This window comes from Pyrgilauda ruficollis, unplaced genomic scaffold (assembly GCF_017590135.1).
Source record: "Pyrgilauda ruficollis isolate IOZ18807 unplaced genomic scaffold, ASM1759013v1 scaffold11, whole genome shotgun sequence".
In the NCBI taxonomy this organism is placed as follows: Eukaryota; Metazoa; Chordata; class Aves; order Passeriformes; family Passeridae; genus Pyrgilauda; species Pyrgilauda ruficollis.
In genome coordinates, this window is record NW_024509210.1 from 8,509,199 (window position 1) to 8,531,946 (window position 22,748).

The 22,748-nt window shown below is 39.9% G+C and overlaps 1 protein-coding gene across 9 annotated transcripts in view; it reads right to left on the bottom strand.

Annotated features, from left to right (window-relative positions):
• Nucleotides 1-22,748, bottom strand: part of ZMIZ1 (zinc finger MIZ-type containing 1) — a 338,783-nt gene that overhangs the window by 103,421 nt on the left and 212,614 nt on the right. The gene's annotated exons all lie outside the window — the stretch shown is intronic.

A 22,748-nucleotide genomic window follows, 5' to 3' on the forward strand; every position in this document is an offset into this window, starting at 1 on the left:
CAGAGCACTCAGTCCCCTGTGGCAAGACTGGCTCCCTTCTGTCACTGACTGCACTGCCTTGAACAGTCTCATAAAAGCAAGATCCTTAAACTGAGATGCTTAGTTAAATTGGGTTTCTGACTGCTCTCAGACAAGACCTCACGGTAGCAAATTGTAATCAGTCTAAAAGCCCATGTAACCGAGTTAACACTGTCCATTTCCACAGGAGGTTCCTCACTTTTAAGAGCACTATCTCAAATCCAGGAGGAAGCATCATGACCATAAACTCTGTAAATTCTTTATCTTCTCTCTCAAAAAAAGGCACCAGCAGAAAAGCAATGGTGAGACAAAGGCAGTGGGGAGACTCAAGACAGCAGTTCCCAGTTCTCTGACAGGGTTAACTCAGTCCCCACCTCTTCTGTTCCAACCCTTGCCTTCCTTTACTCTCTTTCCTGTCTATCTCAGTAAAAGTTATTCATAGCAAGGACCTTCAAAATGTGTACAAATTTTCTTAGCACAAATGGCACTGATCTCATATGGGACCTATGAGAGCACCAGTGAGTAACATCAACACTACAACCAACCAGTGCTGCATCAGGGCACCAGAAAAACCACATATGACATCCTTGGAAAATTCTGCACTTTCTTCTTTGGTGACTGCAGCAGATGATGTCACCTCCTTAGGACAGAGAGTACATTGACTACAGCTGGTAGTTGGTGTAACAAATGTTTAACAAACAGATTAAGGCAAGAACCAAGTTTTTCAGTAACTTGTTTAAGAAGGCAACATTATATATTTAAGAAGGCTTTGAGTGATGTACTTCTTTCTTTTAAAAGGACATATCATTACAGTCAAGAGTGTGACTATACATAACAATAGAGTTTCAAACTCTGTTCACTTGGCTAAGCGGCCTTTTGCTATGGTTTGGGTTGTGATAAGGCCTGGGTTATCTCGTTACCATCAGGAGCTGTTCAGCAGCACAACACAATAAGCACACAGGTCACAGCTCAGCTCTCATGCCTACATGGTCAAATTCAGCAACTTGAACTCAGAGATTCTTGCTTAGGGACTCTGCTTTCATGAATGTTAACTTATTGAAAATGTTTCACTTTATAGTTGTCATTTAATGCTTAGTCAGTAGGCTGCATCCCTGGAACATTATCCCACATGTGGAATTTGGGTTCTCACTGCTTTCCCCCACTGCCCCGCTCTGAAAAAACTCCTTAGAAACATCTCCTTCACAGCACTGACACAGCAAAGCACATCATTCTTCCACCACCTGCTTGCCTGCCTACAGGCTAAGATGCAGCAAAAGGAGTAACAACCTATAGAATGATGCTATCTAACAGCACAGTACCTCAAAAACATGCACGCACAAACTCTTGTATGTATTTTAACTCCATTTTCCATATAAGTGTTAATTTAGCCGTAAATTGATGAATTTCTATCAGCAAAGGTTTTTTTGCCACTGCTTCCTAATTACTGGTTTCTCCCCCACAGCACAAACCCATTATTTTTCTCTGACATCTTCAGAAATTAATTTCTTTTAATCTTTTGTTACCTTTACTTAATGTCATCAATATTCAATATTCTACCTCTGAAAACCATTTTTTAAACAATCTATTCTTTTCTCCATTCCTCTCCCAGTTACAGTACTGTTATTACCATTTATTCAGTCTCTTTTCTCTTGCATATATCTACCCTGCCACCAGACCAGGAAAAGACTACTAGGCATTGATTAAAGAATCAGAGTGGCTACATTAATCTTCATTTGGAACAACAGATATTGCACCAAGTTTTAAAAATAAGATAAAATAGGATAAGAATTTTTAAAAATTACAATAAAGTAGAGGTTTTTATAATATGAAAATAGAGGGTATTTTTAATATTTTCTCTAATTAAATAGTCAAGTCACCATATCAGCTTACATCACTGCTTTTGATCTAGAGAGACCCTAAGTAGACAGGAAACAACCCTTAGATGGTAGAGCAAGTGACAACCTTGAACAAGAGACATTCAAAATACTTACAGAAGACGTAGGGCATTTTAAAATTAGTATTTAAAATCAGCACCCAATCTTCCCCATGGAGTTCAATAAGCAGAGCAATTTCTCACTGTCTGTGCATTTAAAGGGAAAATGTTTCCATCATATCTACTAACAAAAACTGTTGCTGTGTACATTGGCCTTTCAGATATATATGGTCTTACACTTTGTCACTTTGGAGCAGACGTTTAATTGGGAGGAAGTGATTTTAAACATCTGGAGACAACATCTGAGAAGGTGGATGAAGACCACAGAGAACTTTGAGGAAATTAAAAGTCTATGCAATTATGTAACTTCCTAGTATGAGTATTTATGAGAATTTTAAAAATAAACAACACCAAAAGTTTCAATAGAGAACCTTCAAAATCCTCTCTCCTCTCACTTGCCTTTATGTGCCTTAGAAAATAATTGGTAACTGAGGAGATATAAAGTCCATTAAGCAAGGTTTGACCAATAAGAGATACTGCATTCCTTGAAAGAAAAAAAACAGGGAAACCCCCACCAATTTAGTATTAAGCCTTTAAAGTCTTAGGGAAACTAAGCAAACCAGAGTAAATATTTAAAATGTAAAACGTTACTCAGTTGTAGAGGGTGTCAGGTGTACTGCAACAACCCAGATTTAGCAACTACAGCTGCAGCACACAGAACAGCAAAAGCCTTCCACCCAGGAGAGCCGGGGACAGACTCCCCACAGCCCAAGTGCCCAGCCTGCAATGGCATTGCGGCTGATGGCCCCCAGACCTGAGCCACTGGCTGCCTCCTGGTTTCTAGCTACATCTTCCAGAAGCCAGGTTAGGTTCTTTACTTCACAGAAGAGCCCAGATAGAAAAGAACATCCAGCTAAGTTTTTTTCTGCTTGGGGAGATGATACACAGGGAAAAAATGAAGGGGACTAACAGATCAGTTCCCATCACTGTGAGTGGAGGTGGCCAAGAAATTCAGTTTCACCAAATATTCAGCAAGACTTCCATTTTTCAAAACTGCTTTGCTTAAACACAGCATCATCTACAGAAATCAGACAGTTATTACATCTCTGAAATTCTAATTTCAAACTGCAAACCTTAACAGAATGAAAATCACGTTTAAAAAAAATACAAATTCAGCCTGGTTTTCCGACCCCTCCTTTCTAGAAGTCACTCTTGTACTGTACACAGGTTGGGATTTTGCACTATCAAATATGTAAAAATAAATGTTACGTTGCCAGGAAGATTAGTGATTGAAAACCTTACATTTAATTAGGATCAAGCCAACAAAATGGTAATGGTTCAGCTCATGCAGAGTTAATAAAATAAGAGGAAAATCACAAGGTTTCACAAAAATTGTATGACCAAGAAGTATTTCTCTAAATTGACAAAATCAGTCTCTCAAATTCTTTCTCAAGTGGATGCCAGACCTGAGAGCAGAGAACTGCTACATAAAAATCACTCTAAGTAGCATTAGTAAACCAATGTGTCTAGGAACATTCAAAGACCTTGTCATAATTTACAGCCCATAAAACTGCTGGAGTAGCTCCATGGCAGAAGTGAAAGACTTGGAAGAGGCCAGTATGGTGTGTTGTGCCATCACACATTCACTCATAGCTGACATGCTTTGGCTTGACAGTAAAAAAAATAAATCTTTCTTTGAATTAAGCTACAGACTATGGCTTTTAGGAAAAAAAAAAAAAATAGGCAGCTCAAAAGAGCAAGATGCTGTTTCACAACATGCATTGGGGAGGATTCAACTCTGCTGTTTGCAAGTCCTCTGGTCTTAAGCTTTCAGTGGAAGACATCTGTTCACCTGGGACAGCAGGGAATGCATACCTGACACTGACAGCTTTATGAGGGCTTTCTGGATCACAAGACTGTCTGGAAATTTCTGTGTGCAAATCAATGCATTCAAATCACCAAACACACACCCTGAGTACCAAAATCAAATACCATTTCTATGCACTGCAGTGTCTTCATTTCAGTAGAACTGGAACATAGAATGAACCCTAACACAAGTAGCAAAATTTCCAAGAAAAAAGTATTGTTAAAAGCTCCATGAAAAATTTCCATGTCTGTCCTGCATGAAAATATGTTACCTCAGCTTTCAGTATGTACTTTTTTATTAAAAAATGAATTAGTTGATATTAATTAGCAGTCAAAAACAGAGAAACAAGCATGCTCTCTCATCTCAGAGAAGTTATGATGGTACCCCTCAAAGCTGACTCAGGAATTAATGTAGTTGTTTCAAGAAACAAAATAGCAGAAGATTCAGTCTTTGGCAGCTTTTAAACCATCTGTTCCACACTATTTTAATCACTTCTGCTCTATACAGAGATTATGAGTTTCAGTTCATTTGTGATGGAAAAGCAAAGAATGCTGCATTCTTTCAGCATGTGGGGGGAAATCCAGAATCTTCCCAGCTAGCCTGAAACTGGGGTATATGAAGAAAGTAAAAGGTTTACTGGGTAGCACGCTCGAGCATGATAAAACCACCCTCCCCCTCCGTGTGGGATTCCTCCCGTGCTTCGAAGCAAACACAAATTGGAATGTGCCACACTGACCTGGAAAAAGGGGGATGTGGGGAAGGAGCTCTTATTAGCCACTTTATTTTGGCAAAACAATTAGTATCATTCTTTCCAACGAAGAACCCAAAAGTTGTGGGAAACTGCTTATTGAAGTGAAGAATGTGTTTCCTCTTCTCAGAAGTTACAGACTTACAATGACCTCCTTGTAACACTACAAGTTCAGCAGGGTAGAAGCAGTAGGTGGGTTGGAAGGAATGAGCCTATCTTCTCTGTAACGCAGTGATTTCTTGTCCCCTCTCCCCATCTCTGAAAGAAGAGCAAACAGCTCTTCAAGATGACAAGCAAGCACAGAAGTCTGATCCCACAGTTCACTTGAACAGATCTTCAGCTGAAAGTCTCCTCTGCGTAGGTGACTGGTGGATTAACAGAACACTTGTGTTTACCTGCCCAAACTATACCAATGACTATTCCCCCCTACCATTTGCATCTTCCCCAAGGAACTGGGGAGTGCAATGCTTCCACTGTGTTGTCTTAGCAGTTTGAAGGGGATCTGACACAGCTCTTTGCACTGCAGTTGAAATGGTGTGTCAGCTCCTTCTCAGGCCACTGAAGGGGTCCCCCCAACATCCAAGCCAATGTGGTCTTCTTGGAAACATCAAAAAGACTTATCCAGACCTAAAATGATTTAGTCTGTGATTTGATTAAGATGTAGGTAACTGAACAGATTTAGTATGCGGGAACTTAAACTCCACCTAAACATGTCAGCTTGCCCAAGCTCCATGTCCCACTGAAAAGGTTTCTTCCATTGTAAAAATTAATTCTTAGTATTCTCATGATCAATAACTCCCATATGTTACCATTTTATACTGATATTAAATGAGAAGATCAACTACATGAAGGCCAGCATGAATTCAGCTAAACAGGATTAGTGCATTTGTTCTGCATGCCCTTGGATGACTGACAGTGTTGGCTAGGGAATAAATAAATGCATTGTGCAATTTTTTATTTTCCTTACCAGTTTTCAACCAGTCCAGTGTAAATTCACATTTACTGCCTTTTACAGTCATCAAAACTAGCAAGAAACTGAATATATTCATAAAATGCTTGATTTCTGCATATAGAAAAAACATGCTCAAAAATAAAAATAGAATCAACAGTTTACCTTGAGTATAAAAGAGAAAGGATTTATTATGGTGCAGAATACACCCCTATGCTTGTAGTTAAGACTATAATAACTCTTACCTATGTAAATCAGGGAGATAGAAAAGATCCCCTGGTTTACATAGATTTGTGCAGCCACTTCCCATTACTGAAGGATCCTCTAGGTGGATTAGTCATCTCTGATCTCAGCAGACTCAGATTAAGCTGTAGGTTTCCACAGGAAACATTTTCTATACAACAAACAAAAACACAGTGAGGTACTTTCCTTCTTTTTCAACCTTGTTCTCCTAATTTGAGGCCTTTAGCATTTTTTCCATCTGAATATCCAGCTACTGAAACCCTGTAAAAATCAAGACCTGTGTGAATATCATATATCCACAGAGGGTGCTGGTCTGAACCAGAAAGGGATTGTAGTGTTCTATTTTTAGGACAGAAATGTCACAGTCAATAGTGAGGCACATATCCTGCTTCACTCTGCCCTGGAGGTAACAGCTTTAAAGGTCAGACAGCAATGTTTTCTCGAGATACCCCACTCCAGCTTCTCCAATAAGAATGTGTGATTTCCCTTTTGAATCTGAAAGTTATTTACCCATAGTGTTAAGACTTCAAACTGCTCACATCCTGCACACATGAACACTTTGGACAGTTGTTTCCCCTTATGACAGGAGTCTTTCTTAGAGTCCATAGGATGCTTCCTGCTCTCTGCAATGCAAGTATGAAAGACAAGATTGAACTGCCCCCTAACTGCCACCCAGAAACAGAAAGCTAGAAGCAAAAGAACAAAGCATGGCAAATGGTCCTCAAAGAACTCTTCCCTGTGGCTGGCAAATGAGTGCTTTCTCTCTTCAACTGATTGTTTAAAAACAATCTCAAATACTGGTATTTGAGACACTTCCAAACAAAGATTTCAAAGCCCTCATGTCTCAGGAGACTGCAGGGTCAGTGTAACAGCCTCCTGCTACCACCCTCTGAAGCACATAGGGAAACTGGAATTGAAATCCAGATAGAAGGCTGCGAACAAGAGACAAAACAAGTCTTTGTTGAAGCTCCAGCTGTGAATCAAGACCTTCAGTAACATGATCCAATCACAATTAAATCTGCCCACTTAGGTGATTTTATTACATGTTCTACTGTAACCTATTATGCATTTAGACAACTCCTATGTATAAAATGACTGTGTCCCCACTTTGATCCTTGTTATCATGATGAATAGACGTAGTTTGACACTTACATCATGCTTGTATGCAAGATATGGAGAAAAATCCTAAGAAAATTGGTGAATAAATATGCTGGTTTAAATTAATTAAATCATCATCTTAGAGAGTCACAGTGGATGCAATCACAGGATAATGTACATAAAAAGATAGTCCAAAAATCCACCATTCAGGCTTGAGCTTTCCCTGTATTTTGCTGGCAGAGATGATGTCCAGCAAGAAAGACTATTTATATTACATTAGTGAGAAAGCTGCTTGCCTGATGGGCTGCTTCCTTCCTCTAACTCCACTCACACATCATCAACAGCTGCTCCAGCTCTTTAGAGTTGATACTCTTGGCCTGTGGCAGGACGATGAGCTGCTGGGCCAGAGAAAAGGATAGTGTGGGAGACCCAACAGAGGAAAGCTGATGTTTTGTCACTGACAATAGCCCAGTTCTCTCATTCACACTGCTCCTGATCTGACCTCACCCAGCAAGGGGAACCAAGTCAAACTGAAGCTCTGACTTCACTCAAGACACCTGTGGGCCCACTGCTCTAGACTGTGAACGTAGCTGCCAACTGGCATGAAGTGAACTACACCATGCAGACAAATGTTGACTTCCAAGTCACCCATTCTCCATCAGAGCTGCCTGCACAGTTAGTGGAACATATTCCAAATGCAATAGTTTTCAGTCACTACTGGCAAAATTGATGCAGGTGTTGCTAGGAAGGAAAGTGATTTTTAATTATTTTTTTTTTTAAACCACAAAGAAAGGAATACATAAATGAATACATGTAATTTTCTGGTATCTAAATGAAGATCGAATTTAAGCTTTAGGCTCATGCACCAGGTAAAAGGGATTAGTAGGCAATGTACACATTAACAAAATGTTGAATACCATCTAAAACACAAGTCTAGATTTATTTGGCTCTCTTACCTGCTTTTCTCTTTTGAACTTATTCCTGTTGATGACTCACTTAGCTTCTTTTGCAGACCCTAAGCCCCCATGCCATGAGTTTTACCAAGCAGAAGAAATCTGATCTTTTGCAGTGCACTTCCTTGATTAATCCCTTGCTACTACATCGGGGCAACTCTGCTGTGTTACTTAGGCAGGGACCATAGTAAAAAGCTCACAACTAGCCCCAGCTCTTATACACAATGTGGCTGAAATTCCCATGTGTGCTTCTCTGCAAGAAGTATCATGTTCTCCTTTGTATTCCTACAGGGGAAATTCTTACTAGGCCCTTAATGATCCAAGGACAACAAATAATATTTATGTCATAAGTAATATTTATAATGATGTATCTATTTATTATTATTTATAATATTCATTATTATAATTATGAGGTCACAAATAATATTTTGTCATAAATTGATTTATGACATCATAAACAAAAATAATCCATTAAATCAATGGAATCAAAACTGCTCCTGTATGTCAGGCACTTTTCATTTAACACTTCTGTCTACGCATTTTCTTCATTTTTTGTTATGAAAATGAATTAGTAATTTGCCTTTCAGATACTGGACAAAGGGATTAACGTCATAGAAGTGGCATCAGAAAAACACAAAGCTGGAAAGATTACTGTGCTGGGCATAGTCCTGCCACACTGCAGAACACACTACATGGAGGAAAGATGCTTAAAAGTACTAGAGATCCAACTGTTTGGTTTGGATATTGCTAGCAAACACTCTAAGAAACTTTAGCATGTTGACACATTCCTTCACTAATGGGACTCAAATAAAATTCCAGCAGGCAGACCTCAGAAGAACTGATAGAAGAAAGGGGGAGTTTAAACTCCTTCCCACCCACAAAAATCATGCTTTGGACCAGCAATGCTGTCCTATTCTTCATTGGCTCAAAAACACTGATTCAGCAAAGAATTTAAGCATGTGCCTAAATTTAAGCAGTTTAATTAACTCTGACGTCAGTGAGCCTACTTCTGTGCTTATAATTAGATATGTGCTTGCTGAAGCAGAGCCCATCTGAATAGAATCTCGTTGATTTTAATTTGGCCCTTTGTCTTTGCCCCTCATTTATTCTTTGCAGTGACTGAAGGATTAGTGCTAAAGTTCTGGTTCAGGAATGCACTTGAACAACTCATCTTCACTCATAACATACAAAAAGAAGCTAAGCATGTCTCAAAAGATAAGCACAGACCTAAGTGCTTTCCAGAATAATGATAGTTTCATGGCTGCAGAACATGTGGTGGCCCAGTCCTTCTTTTTGTTAGTCAGATTTTTTTTTACAAGATAGATTTTTTTTTCCATTTCCATAGAGTTAAAATTAGTGTTCCACACACTAGAAAAGAAAATTTACAAGTAAGCAGCTATTTCACAGAGAAATTACACTTACATAGGAATCCTTTTGCAATGTTGTTAGTTCTTGCAATGTGGAAGAGCCTGCTGTAAATGTCTTAATTTTTTATTTGAATGATGGCCTTTAGGTCCCAAAATCTGGGATATTTTAAGGTCATGTAAAAACAGTCACAAAATAGTAAAGAATTAAATTAATTAGAAAACAACAACAAATAAACAAAACCAAACCAAAGCAAACAAAAAAACCCTAATACCAAAACTGCATGGAGAATGAAGAGAACATGAACACCACGGATCCAGCCATCAGAATAATGGTTCAAATCCCCGAGGTAAAAAAGACAATGAGGGACCTCCACAGCCCACCAGAGCAGAACAGCAAGATCAAAGATACAGCTCCTGCCAGGCATTTCTGCTAAACACCTCTAGAGGAAATTCTGATGTCTTTTAACGTGCCCATGAATTGGATTCAGCACACAGATAGCATCTTTAACAAGCCTTTTAACTCAGCTATTTTGGCCCATTCCTCTGCGTTTATGACCTTTTAAAACCTGGAATACATGACAGCCATTATTAACTGCAGGCATTCTACAATTAAAGGTGGCTTTAGAAGGATACAGCAGTGCAGGGGGAAGAGGAAAACAGAAGCAAAACCAAGAACTGAGTTCAGTATGAAAAACACGGCAGGAAGAGTTACTCAAACAGGAACCCCGAAGAGTATTTGTGCTGAAGGCACTGCCATTCATCACAGTCCTGATCTGCAGAGCTCCCTGATCCTCTGTACCACGAGAGGATCAGGGTGGGATGACTGGGCTGCACCACCCACAGAACCACTGCCAGGTGCCTGAGCTGAGCCACGAAACCGCAAGAGCAAAGCATTTTTTATGTATTGGTTTGCATGAACTGTACTGATAATTACACACCTAAAATACCAACGGGTCTTTGAAAAACATTTATCTGAAATCCCACTGATTTCAGGATTTTTCAGAAACCCTACACACAAATGTGTGCATGCAGCAAGATGGCTCATCCTTCATTTACTCAAAATCTGTTGTCACATCCCTAAGTTTCTCTGTCAAAAGAGCACTGCAAGAAAGTTTAAAAAGGTCCAGCCTCAAATTAAAACTGAAGAGAAAGCTGACAATATAAAGAAATCAACTATGTATCTACTTCATGAGTGTATTTGGAGACACGAGCATAGAATAAGAATGTCCCAGTTGGATTATTAAAGCAATATGCATTAAGTGACAACTGTCAGTTCTTTTAAAACCTATCAATTTCTTCAAAGCCATTTGGTTTGTTGTAGGTAGGGTGACATACTGGGATTGAAGGAGAAGTAGAAAAACGCCATCTAGCTAATAAATTTTGGTTTTGGGGGCATTAGTGCTTATTAACTTGCACTTGCCATAAGGAGAACCTGCAGATATCACAAAACTTCATTATCCCATCCCCATTACTTTGGATTTTGAATTAGCACATGATTGGGTTTCCCCGGACACAAATAGATTTTTTCATTCTAAAATTTATATTTTTATCCTAAGGTCCAACCTCCCCCCAGTAACCCCCCAGAATCTGCCAACTCTACAGGCAGAGCAGGCATTTGCTGTCCATTTCCTCTGCTCCCATACTGCGATCTCACCCTCCTTTGCTCCGTTTCTTTTTGCTGCATCAGTAAAAGGAATAAAACTATTTAAACTCTGCCATCTCTACTCTTCTACTGCTTTAAAAACATACAAACAGCTGCCAAAAGAATGGGCACTGTTTATTGTGTGGGACAGATGATGTTTGGTCTGGGCACACTAAAACACTGAATCTACAGTGTCTCACCATCCTGTACACAGCAACAGAGGCTTTTTCTCCCGGGAAGAGGCTTAAGAGTTCATCACTAACAAATAATTTTCTAGGCACAGAACCTTAAACAGTAACTCCAAAATTGCTATGTAAGACAGCTATTTCTGCACACATGAGCTTTCTCGGGCATAGTTTTATTTTTTCAATCCCTCTGCAGCCTTTTCAGCTTTATTGACCTCATGGTAAGTAGAGTTTTGGACAGAGAGATGAAAGCCAGATAAAAACATCACTTATTGCAAATAAACACAGCAACAGAACAATGATCCAATACAGACTCTTTTTTTCACCTTTGCAGACTAAATGGCACCTGCAGAATAAAGTTTCCTTTCATGGGGTAACATATCCAATTCATATCTGACTATTCCAAGTTTCCAAACCACAGTCCAAATGCATTTACTTCACAATAGGTACACATATATATGCTCACAGTCCTTCCACATCCTTAGTTTAGTTTCGTTGTCTTCTTTTCTCTATGAAACTCCCCTCCAGACCGATTTGTATCGCCATCAGACTTGTCAGCCATGTATCAGTGTTAGCTTTTTGAAGACAATCCTTAGAGGTCACCACCCTTCTACAGAGTTTAGGATTATATGATTGACTAAATTTAAGATTTACTTAAATGTGGGGCAAATACATTTCCCCTACTCCCTAGATCTGAAAATATAACTCATCCCAGGGTTGGAAATTCTGGCTCTTTCACTCAAATCTGAGTGAAAGCATACATTTGCACTGATGTACAAAGATGTGAATTCTACCAGAACAAGAAAATATGAGGAACAGAAGATATTTTCAACTGCAGAAGCCTGGCAGTTTGTAGTGCTGACTGAACCAAAGGGACTGTGCCAAGCCAGACATGGAAGTTAGGATTTCCCCTCTGCTTTTCTAACATTACCTTCAGTGTTTGCTACAACTCATATTGCAATCAAAGGAAAGGAAAAATTGCTGAAATGCCTCTGCACTCATAGCTGTTCCAAAAGGATACTGAAAACCACTCTTCTGTCCTTCAAAAGGATTGAGGTCTGTTTGAAGCATAGCTCCCAGCAAAGATTCCACAGGAAGATGGGCTCCTGAACTCTGCTCAGCTGACTTTACCCTGACACATGGCTTGGGTTCTCAAATTAGCAGTAAAGTCACAAACTGTTTGAATTGTGATGTGTGTCAGAGCTACCTCAAAATATCATTGGTAATTAATCACCAAAGGATCTCACTGAGCCTCCAGCAGTGGTGTTATGATCCACCAGCTTTGTGTCACTGGCTTGAGAACTTTGCTCTCAGACATTACTCTTGCTTCTCATCCCAGCTTTCTGTCCCTTTACAGGCAGTGATGATTCTGCACAGAGCTGATCCTGTTTACAGAGAACAGGAACACAACACTTCCTTCCACCCTTCTATGAAGATTCTCTAGAAGGCAGATCAGTGCTCAGACCCTGTTGTAGCATGTGCCACAGGCCATGCTGCAGTTCAGACCACCACGATACACAGAGTGTCACCACACAATATCAGAAGGTTTCAGCCCATACAGAGTAACACCATACCTCACCAGCAGGCTTCAGGTGTTTGCCCACACAGAGTAACACCATTCCACTCCAGAAGGCTGCAAGCATCTGCTCCTCCTGTCCTTTAGCCCAGCCTTTTATCCCCCTCATGTGGATGCACTGCACCTGTGTGCCCTCTGTTCCCTTTGGTGTTGGTCAGTGCCCCGGGGCACTCCATGGCTCATTGCTGTCAGTGCTGCTCACCTGCTGCTCACAGCTGTGCCCACTGGGGATGAGGCTCAGCCCCAGTCCCAATTAACACAAATCGTGTGCCTCCAAGACCCCACACCAAGCGCGCAGCTTCACACAACGCTCTTGATGTAACCCAGTGGCTCAGAGACAGGAGCTCCTTGAGTGACAGCTGTCACACTGTGCCACCCTGGCTGAGGAGCTTCTGCCTTCTTGATCACTGCAAGCTGGGAGCAATTGGCTACAAAGAATTAAATTGATGCTGAATTTTCTCCAATCAAAGACTCTGTCTTTACCTATTAATTTTTCCACACACTGAAAGAAATAAAAAGTATCTCTTTTGGAACGTTTTTTTTCTTCCATTTTGACAGTCGCTAGACCAAAATGTCAGTCTAGCTCTTCTCCAGCTCATCTTAGGTACTGCATGTCTAATTAGCTAAACTGCATAGAATTTTAAATCAGAATTTAAAATCAGTTTGCTGTCCTGTAAGACATGGTAGATTTTGTAACAGAACAGAGAAAGGAGGCTTGCACAATTTTGGTTCTAACAAAGACCTTCCCAAGTTTTGCTTTTGCTCAAGACAGCACAACATTGACATAATTCCAGTGCCTCATTGCTTTTGCTTTGGTCGGGACAGTTACTGTAGCTACTGCTTATTATTTCAAACACATTTGGTTGTAATTCTAGAAAACCTCCAAAGCAAAATCCCTTTACTGCCTGCAATGGTATGTAGCTTTTCAAGGACCACTAGGTCCACTACCACATTCCTACTGGGAGACAGTAACTGTTATAAATTTCTGGCAATTAACCTCTCACAATCTTATTTTAGACCAGCAGTGCTTCATTTTTCACTCTGGAAACTTAGAGGTCTCTCTGGTTCTTTGCCTTAATTGAAATTGCTTCTGTAGTAAATACACTAAATAATTTCATTTTGTTTTTTTCTGTGATGGAAAGACAGTATCTTCCAGAGTGAGCAAGATTAATGTCTTTTGGGTCCAACCACGCAGTCATAAGGGAAACTATCACACATGAAACAAATACCTTGCTTTGTACACAGATGTTCACTGTTCAATTTATTTCCTGAGGAGCAGCTCCTGTTCAGCTTTCTATTATTGAGTTCAGAGCCAAGTCAGTCATACTTGCCTTTAAAAATGTTTAAATTTATGTTTCCCTTGAGAACTTGCTTTAGAAGACGCACATTTTAAACCATTCTGTGAACCTGAAACTAAGGATCAATGTCTGCATCTGCAGGTTTGAATCTACAGGGCCCTAAGCAGGGCTTTGGGAAACAACAGCACAAGGCAGGCAGGCTTTAAAAACCTGTAACTTATTCTATCCACTGAAATTAGTAGCTCCAGCACACCTTAAGTGCAGGCATTTCTCAAAGAAATAAGGAATATATTGAAGGAGGTTGAATTACTCACTTGTTTGATCACATATTTCATAGGAGCCAATGTTCTGTTTTAAATGCTACTGCTTTAAGTTTTGCTGAGAGTGAATCTCAGTTGAGTAGACACTCAGTTCATACACAACATGAAGAAACACTGGCTCTTTGTAACAGTGCACATAACAAATACATACAGCAGCAAAGCAGAGATACAACTGAGATACCCACTAGACAGACAGGTAAGAGTCAAAGAGATTGCCTTAGGACTCCATAATATCCAGACACCTCAATGATTTTATCCTTCCATCACCTTAGGAAATCTTATATATGAGATTCAGCCCCAAAACCAACAGCAGCTACGGGAAGTCTTTTAGCAGACACACACTCACCATCATATATTTGTTAGATAGGCTTGACATCCAGACTTTCCTAAAAGCTTGGTTTGGGTCATAGAAATGAGATTCAAACCAACTTAATTTTCTAGCTAGTCACACCTTTTGGAGTTTATTATTAAGCTACTAAACTTCATGAAGAAAATCTTGTTTCTTCCATTTATTCCTCAAGTCAGGTGTTACTGATATCTGCTACAAAGCGTGATTTAATTTACATGGAAGTGTCAGGAATAAAGTCTGAATTTATTGGGATATTCATAGAAGTGTCTCACAATGACATGTATTGCTGCATTTTCATCAGAACACCAAAAAATAAAAAGGGAGTTATTTACCTTGGCATCCAGAAAACCTGCAGATGAGAGCAAATCTGATGGTTTTCTTTACATGTTTTACTGGAAGTAAAAGTAGGTAAAGGCAAAAACAATCCATACAAAGGAAACAATCCAAAAGCCTCATCAACATGAACATACTGACTTCTACTGAACTCCTCAGAAAAAAACAGCACATGTTATAAGGAACAATATGCATTTTTTTGGGAACATATTACTTAAGACTTCTCTTCAATTTTCCTTTATTCTGTGGTCTTTCTCCTTGAATCCCCTCACACGAAGTTGCACAAAGACTGATAGAAATTATAACTATTTATGATGGTGAATCCTTATGATTCTTTGTTTATTATTCAGAGGTATTTAAATGAATGTATTGTATCACATAAAACTCTTGCAATACTGTGTTATCAGCACACTTTAACAGGTGTGCTTAAATAGGAGCATTAGAAAAGATGAAATAGAAAAATTTTTTCAAAACTTCTGTGTATGGAAATCTCTCTTTTTAAAGAGAAATACTACATATAATATCTTATCTACTAATCATTGTGCTTCCCAGAGTATCATGCCTAGAGTATTCAGAGCAGGAACTTTTTTTAACAGGCTGACTCCCTGCTGCAGAAAAGCCTGGAGGAATTAGGGATGGATCTGAAAATGTAAGCAGTGGAATCTGAATTGTATTTAGGAAGTGAACTTGCTGTTCTTGGAGCTTGATGATCTGATCTGTTCACACAGTTCATGCTTTCGTGGTTCAGCCCTCCAGCAGCACAAAAGCTCCCAGTGGAAGCCCCATGGAAGCTGCTATGCTACTGTTCTCATAGCTGGACTCCTCACAAACTTCTCTGAAAGCCTCCAAGACACACAAGGCTAATAAGAGAGCACTGGCAAGGAGGTACATTTGGATGCACTGCAGCTCCAAAGGGAACAAACTTGGGACTGCTTGCTGTAAGCTGAGAAAAGGTAACTTGTAAAGGGCAAATGCCTTTCTAAGAGTTTGCTTTCTTCTCTCCCATGAATACATGCATGCTTTCACAGCCTGCCTCCCCTCTTACTTGCCATTTGTGACTTACCTCATCTTCAGAGGGAAGTTACTCAAAACAACATAAAATGAAAAATCAAAATTCACACCCAGACCAAGATCTAAGCTGTCTCTACTACCAAATCTTCAGCTGTTCTCAGCACATATGGAATCCCTGAAGCAGAAGACAGAAAACACTGATAGAGATCAACAGAAGTCTTCTCTGGGGAATGCCAGTTCCAGTCCAAGTGGAAGTGCGTTGCACACTTTAGGAAAAGATTCTTCCCAGAAACTGCATGATAAGTTAATGCACTACACATCAAATCTGCTGCAAAGAGAGCATTCAGGTAAGTACCAGCCTCAAGAAATCCAAGGCACAGACTAAGAAAACAGCAGAGCAAGCTTGTTGCTGTAGCTGAGTGTCCACTATTTCTTTAAGTGCTATAGTAAAGGCATTAGAGCAGAAATGTTCCAACCTGGCAACAGTTTTACTGCGACATCTCTCAAAGTCAGAATTGGTACCATGGTAACAAGGACCAGTGAAATGTCAAAAAGAACAGGCCAGATACACCACCTGGTATTTTGGCTAGTCAGAATAAAGAAGGAGCAGCTCAGCCACGCAACCTCCTTTATAAATATAGGTGTTCAAATGTACAGCAGAACAGTAAATGCCAAAAATGAACTGAATTTTCATCAAAACAATACCTATCTACATTGATATGTTATGAGGTCTTCAAGCTCCCAGTAAAAATGAAGAGGAGTTGCCTAGCTACTAGGAGGATAATGAAAATCTGACACAAGTATGATGATGCTTCCCACAAGCAGAAGGCAGATCAAGCACATGAGGAGCAGATCTTTCAGAGGAAGGGAACAAGAACAACCCAAACAAATAAGGCCCAGTGGGGAAAAGCTTCTCATTCTGCAGGCTCTTCTTAACCTCAAGATGTTTGAGAGCTGACTACTGACATGTCTGCCATGTGTCAAGCCAACCTGACAGAGGCTCAAGATAGAGGATATAATTGCCAAAACTGCAGGTCTGACAGAGCTTTGTTCTGAGTGAACTCATGGGTGGGACAAATGGACAAAGTCCAGTGTGCCTTTTCTGCAGCCAACCTGAATGTGGCTGTCAGAGACTACAGACCTGAATTAATGCTGCTTGCCACTGGGCAGCTCTACTGACTGTTTCCTTTTGGTCAAGGGAAGTTGCCAAGTTCATGAAGAGAAACTAATAGAACTGCCTTCATTTATTAGTAGTATCCATGCTATAAACCATTAGGAAAGAAAGACTTAGTTGCAATGCAGGTGTTTCCTGCCAATATATGTACCAGAATAGAATTATTTTATCTGTATGACAAGGTGTCCCAGCTGAAACCATGGCTCTGCTGCACTCCTTAACTACCTGCAGAGGAAGAGGTAGATTCTGTACTGCATGACACTGAATTTAATTAAATGAGATAAATAAAAGTGAGATGGAAGGCATATTATTATCCTCGCTTCAAAAATAAAGAACTACAAAACTGAGAACAAAGCAGACAAGGGCACAAAGTGAGACTCTATGCTAAGAGCAGGCAAGTGAACTTAGAAATCACCTGAAATGCAGTCAGTTTTCAATACCAAAAGCTGTTTCAGAAGGTAACAGCTAAAAGAAAATAATACCTTTATTTTAATGAGAATTGTCAAGTGGATGGTTTTAGGACACCAACTCTAACTACGAATGGATTAGGTATCTGCATGGAAATGTAGCAGAAATTTAGGACAACACAGATAAAAGGTTCTTAACCAGCTTCCAGCTACATCAAGAACCACATTACACAATTTCATACACTGAATTTTATCTTTAAAAAGGCTCTTTCACTTTTCCATTTTCCTTTACTCTGCTCCATCCCTCTCCACTTTCATTCCAGCTGAAAATATTTTTTAAATGCAACTGCCCTAATAATTCTGAATTCCCCACTTATTTCAGTGTTTTATTCTATTTACAGCAGTATGTTTTTGTGTCAATACTGTAGTGTAATAGCACTTCTTGTTCTGAGTTGTTCATTTGTTAGTACTTACATACATTTTATAACTCTGCTCAGCTTTCATTTCAAAAACAACACAAGCTTTTACTCTGCTCTCATAAAGCTGCTTACTTATTCTTATCAGCCACTTTCCTAAGTGCAGATACAGCATCTGTATTTCTTCTCCAGTCATACAAGACCATTTTGACTCGACTTGCTGGAAATCTTTGGTGTGATGCATGAGACTGACAATTTATATGCTGTTTCTTTCTTAATACAGGCCTGTCAATCATTTGGTCCCTTCAAGCTGGAGGGATGCCATCAGCCTTGGCTGGGGTAATTTCTATTCTATACTTGTAATCCTTTTAGCCACCTTGCTTTGCCTTGTCTCCACAGATAATGTGAACATTATTACTGGAAACTTAGTAAAAGTGTTAATCTAGCCCCTATGGTCCTCCATGATCTAGAGGTTATTCTCACTTTCTACCTTTTTATTCATTCACATTGCAGCATCATTTCTTCTCTCCTTTTATATAATTTCTGGGAGTTTGATTTGATAATACACCAAAATACTCTTTGCCCAATGTCTACTACTGCTTTGAAAAAGTATCCTGATCAGGACATACTTTGGGTCTCAGTATCTTGTCCAGTAATGTTTTAACACCTCCATTTGCCAGCACTCTCACTGCAAATACCTTTGTTAACCAGGCCCAATTTAATTACAGCTCTGGCATTCTACTCACAAGAACAGCCCTACTATATCACAGCTTCAGTACAATGACTGAAGCTAAAGAAATAAAAAACCCCACATACAGAGTCCACAAATACAATGAAGTTTTAGTGCATACTTCATATAAAATCAAGATTATTAAGTAATACTGCTTTTGAAAAGTGAAATCAGAAGCACACCAGGCACAGCCTAAGGGATTGAAAGCAAAGTGATATCAAAAAAGGGTTGCTATTTCTGCTATCAAACAGCCAACACTCGGCTGCTCGTCCAAGCTATCACAGCGTTTGTTTGCTGTAGCTGCTCAGTGACTGCTAAAGTACCTTTTCTGCACAGTTCTGCCCTCAGGCTTCTTCCTTCCTCTCTCTCTTTACAGAGATAGTGAACACTGTCCTTTTCTGACAAAGCTCCCTGTATGATCTCATCCTGTCGTCCCCTTGTCTGGCCTCAGCTTGGCCTCCTGACAAAAGCAAAACTAGAAAAGTAGCTACAAGAGCAATGAAGTTCAGTAGCTCGATAAAGTATCTCAAAAAAAAAATCAGAAGAGAAAATTGTTCTCTCTCTCTTCCAGCCCCCCTATTTTTTTTTTTTAATAATAAACACTTTAATTGGTGAGCTCTACTTTATTTGAACAGTTAAAATATAGCTACCAAAGGACTTAAAATCTACAGGAAGGACAAAAGCATCAGATATGCTGAGAAAATGTCCAAGCAAACACTGTTCAGAGAGAAGGGCTTCAGGTTTAAGGAAGAAAAGCCAGAATACATAAACACCTATGCACTCACATACTAAGAGCAACTCAGGTTACTGAGTCTGGAAGCAAATGAGCAGGCAGCCAACCTGCTGGGCCATTCCCTATAGGTGTCACAACAAGGCAAAGGAATTTGCAGTGGAAGGGCTGGGGAGCAGCTGTCACCAAAAAAGACACATATATTTTTAAAGGCTTTGTCATTTGTCTTCAGGGTGGGAAATGCTGTGTTTGACCTCCTGCTGAGGCAGCTGCCCTGTTGCAGCAGCCCAGGCTAGAAGAATAAAAGGTAGTAGCTATTATTTCAGGTACAAACACCAGAAAGCAGAGACAAAAGCACAGTCACTAAATCATAATTTATATTTGAAAAAAACCACATGGCAACTTATTAATACTTTTCATGCTGCATGAACCTCCCCTCTAGGCATTCTCCAAAACAATTTGTATTAGGTAATTGCTAACTATCTCAATGACCAAGTAAAACAACACCAAAAACACATCAAACACTGTCTTGGCAACACCAAACAGTCCTGCATGGGAGAAGCCAAGGAACTGGCAGCTCATGGTCTGGTGCCCTGCCCTTCCCCAGCTGAGGCTGTGCCACCTGAAAAGCTGCCCCAGCCAGCTGCAGCCTCCTATCCCTCCCTGCTCCCCCCATGCCTGCCTGGACTCTGAGCTTCCATCTGCACCTCCTTTCCAGCTTAGCAGGGAGTCACCACCAGAACAGCTCAAACCAGCTGGGATGAAACATCCTGAGGCCATTTCCAAGAACCAAGGGGTGGTTTTCCCACAGAGTTGAGCCAATTTGGCAGCTGGATGCTCTGCCCTCCAGCCTCAGGCTCCAGCCCACTTCCATCAGGGATAAATGAGATCCCCAGGCGCTGCCATGGGGACCCTGACTCTCCTGGGGCCCCGCAGAGACACAGCTCAGGGAACAGTCAAACAGAAAAGAAGCCATGCAGCAAAAGCTCTTCTGCCAGGGAGGTCCCTGAACAAGCTTAGGGTGGGAATTGCTGGGGAACAGGAGCAGCACTACTGCCTGCACTGGGTCAGCCATCTCTGCAAACCAGCAGAGCTGAGGGACACTGGGCTGGAGAGGTCCACCTGCTGCACAGAGCAGAGCTCAAAGCCTGCCAGCCACCACTGCCAGGCCCCTCCAGGCTTCCAGCCTGCAGGACATCAGTGAACAAGCCCTGTCCCAAGCTCTAAGCAGGTACTAACAGTGAATGGCTCTTGAAAGGATTTGGTGCAATTATTTTCCCCAATGTTCACCTACTCAAATATGTTTTAATTAGAAAGTCTTTTTTTCTCCTAGCATTTAAGAATGTCAGACACTAAACAACATGGATTAAAAATGTTTCCAGCGCGATCCCATCGGCAGCATTAAATTCATACTTGGAGGAATGAATGCAAACCATTCTAAATTCCCCTTAAGCCTGGAGGAAGGGAAAAACAAATTCTTATTCATTAAAATTAATGCCATTTGATATCTACATCAGGGGATTTCTGCAGGAATGTGACTGGAAGACATGTTGAAGGTGTCTTTCATTAGATGCAAAGGAAAACAGAAGGAGTTTCTCAAAACAACCAGCAAGCATCCCTGACAACAACTTAAGCAAGTCACAAAAAGCAGCTTTTAATGAAGCACACTCTCTACAATAAAAGGGCAATCTCAACATTTTTACAAAAACTGAATGAAGGAGCAGAGCCACTGCTGCATGAGAAATCAGCAAACATTAATGCACTCTGATGTGGAAAATAACCCTTTAAAAAAAGTCTGTATGTTCTGAAATGACCTCACATTTGTAATCCCAGTCTGTCAATCTTTCAAAGCTGCCTAATGAAGGATGGAGCTCTCAGAGCTTCTATGTGAAATCCTCAGAATAGGAGCTATATGTGACATTTCACAAAATATGTTATGGTATGCCCCAAAAGATAGAGTATTTAACACAGATAGTAAGAGCACAAAATGCACAGTGTAGATGGGCATGATGAAACTCCAGGAAGAACTGGTGAAACAACTGTACACACAGTAAACCTAAAATAGTTGTGAAACCAAATATTTAAAATAATTGAAAATAAATTGCTCCTATATACAACTGAGAAATAGGAAGCAAAGCAAAGGACTGAGAAGGGTTTTAGAATATACTGAAAGAAGAGCATGTGATTTACCAGCTTTCCCAGTATTCTATCAATTAAAAAGGGAAAGACTGAACTCTGTACAGAGTGCTAAGTTAAAAAGAAACCTCACATGCATTCCTCAAAAAAAGTAATTACTGGTAGAAATCAAACACTGACATTGGGCTTTTCTAGACAATGATGACTGACCAGCAGCTTTCAAGACTACTCCCCCTCAGTGAGCCCTAAAGGAAAAGAACTGTAACATCTTACTCTCAACCTCACCTCCTCTAACACACTGATGGAGAGACACGTCAGGAAGAATTAGTAAGAGAGGGGGAAGATCTATATTTTTTAAGAAAATGTAATGCTGTCATAGCTGGAATGCTCCCTTGATAAGCTTTTTTTTAAAAAAAAAAACAAACCCAAACAACCAAGAAGAGATGTGATAGCTAACTAATGGATAAACTTAATAGGAAGCCAGAAAAAAGAGACATTGTGCTTGGTCAACAGAACGTTTTATCCTCCACACAGTTTTCCTGGATGAAAATCAGACAGTTTATTCAACATTTAGTAAGATTAATGGTTCCTTCCCATACAAAAAAATAAAACAGTAAGTCCAGTGAATATGCTTTGATGTGAAAGCCACTTTTGCATGAGGAATTGCTTAGAACACTTAGGACAAAAAGTAGCCATGTTTGGGGCTGATAAAAACTGAAAAGGAACATGAAAAGAAATATTAACACCCAATCAGTTGGCTAAAAGTCACTGTTTTGGAAGAAGGTAACCTTTTCTGATGTTCCAAAATGGGAACTGCATACCAGTTTGGTACTAAGCAGAAAAGTTATCCACGCTCAGTCTGGAATGGAACAATTATCTTCCTGTTTTCCAAGCCAATGAACATTATGTTGACATTCATCAGCTAAGAAAAGGAGAACCAGAATTAAATGCTCCAGTTAAATCGAACATGTGAGAAGCAGAAAGACCCTTAAGTGCATTTTCTACATCTCTAAAAGGAGCAATGGAAATACATCATGATCAAATATTGCTACTTGATCAGAGACCTGTAACAGATTATTGCTGTAAAATACTGGAAAAACGGCTACTTGTTACTACAGCACTAGAATTACTACCTACTCTTGGCTCAAAATTGTAATTCTAAGGACTAGATGTACAAGAAACCATGGTACTTATTTGCACAGGCACATGAAGTCAAGGAGTAAAAGTTTTGCAATAGATATACCAGGGAGTGCAGAATGGATGTG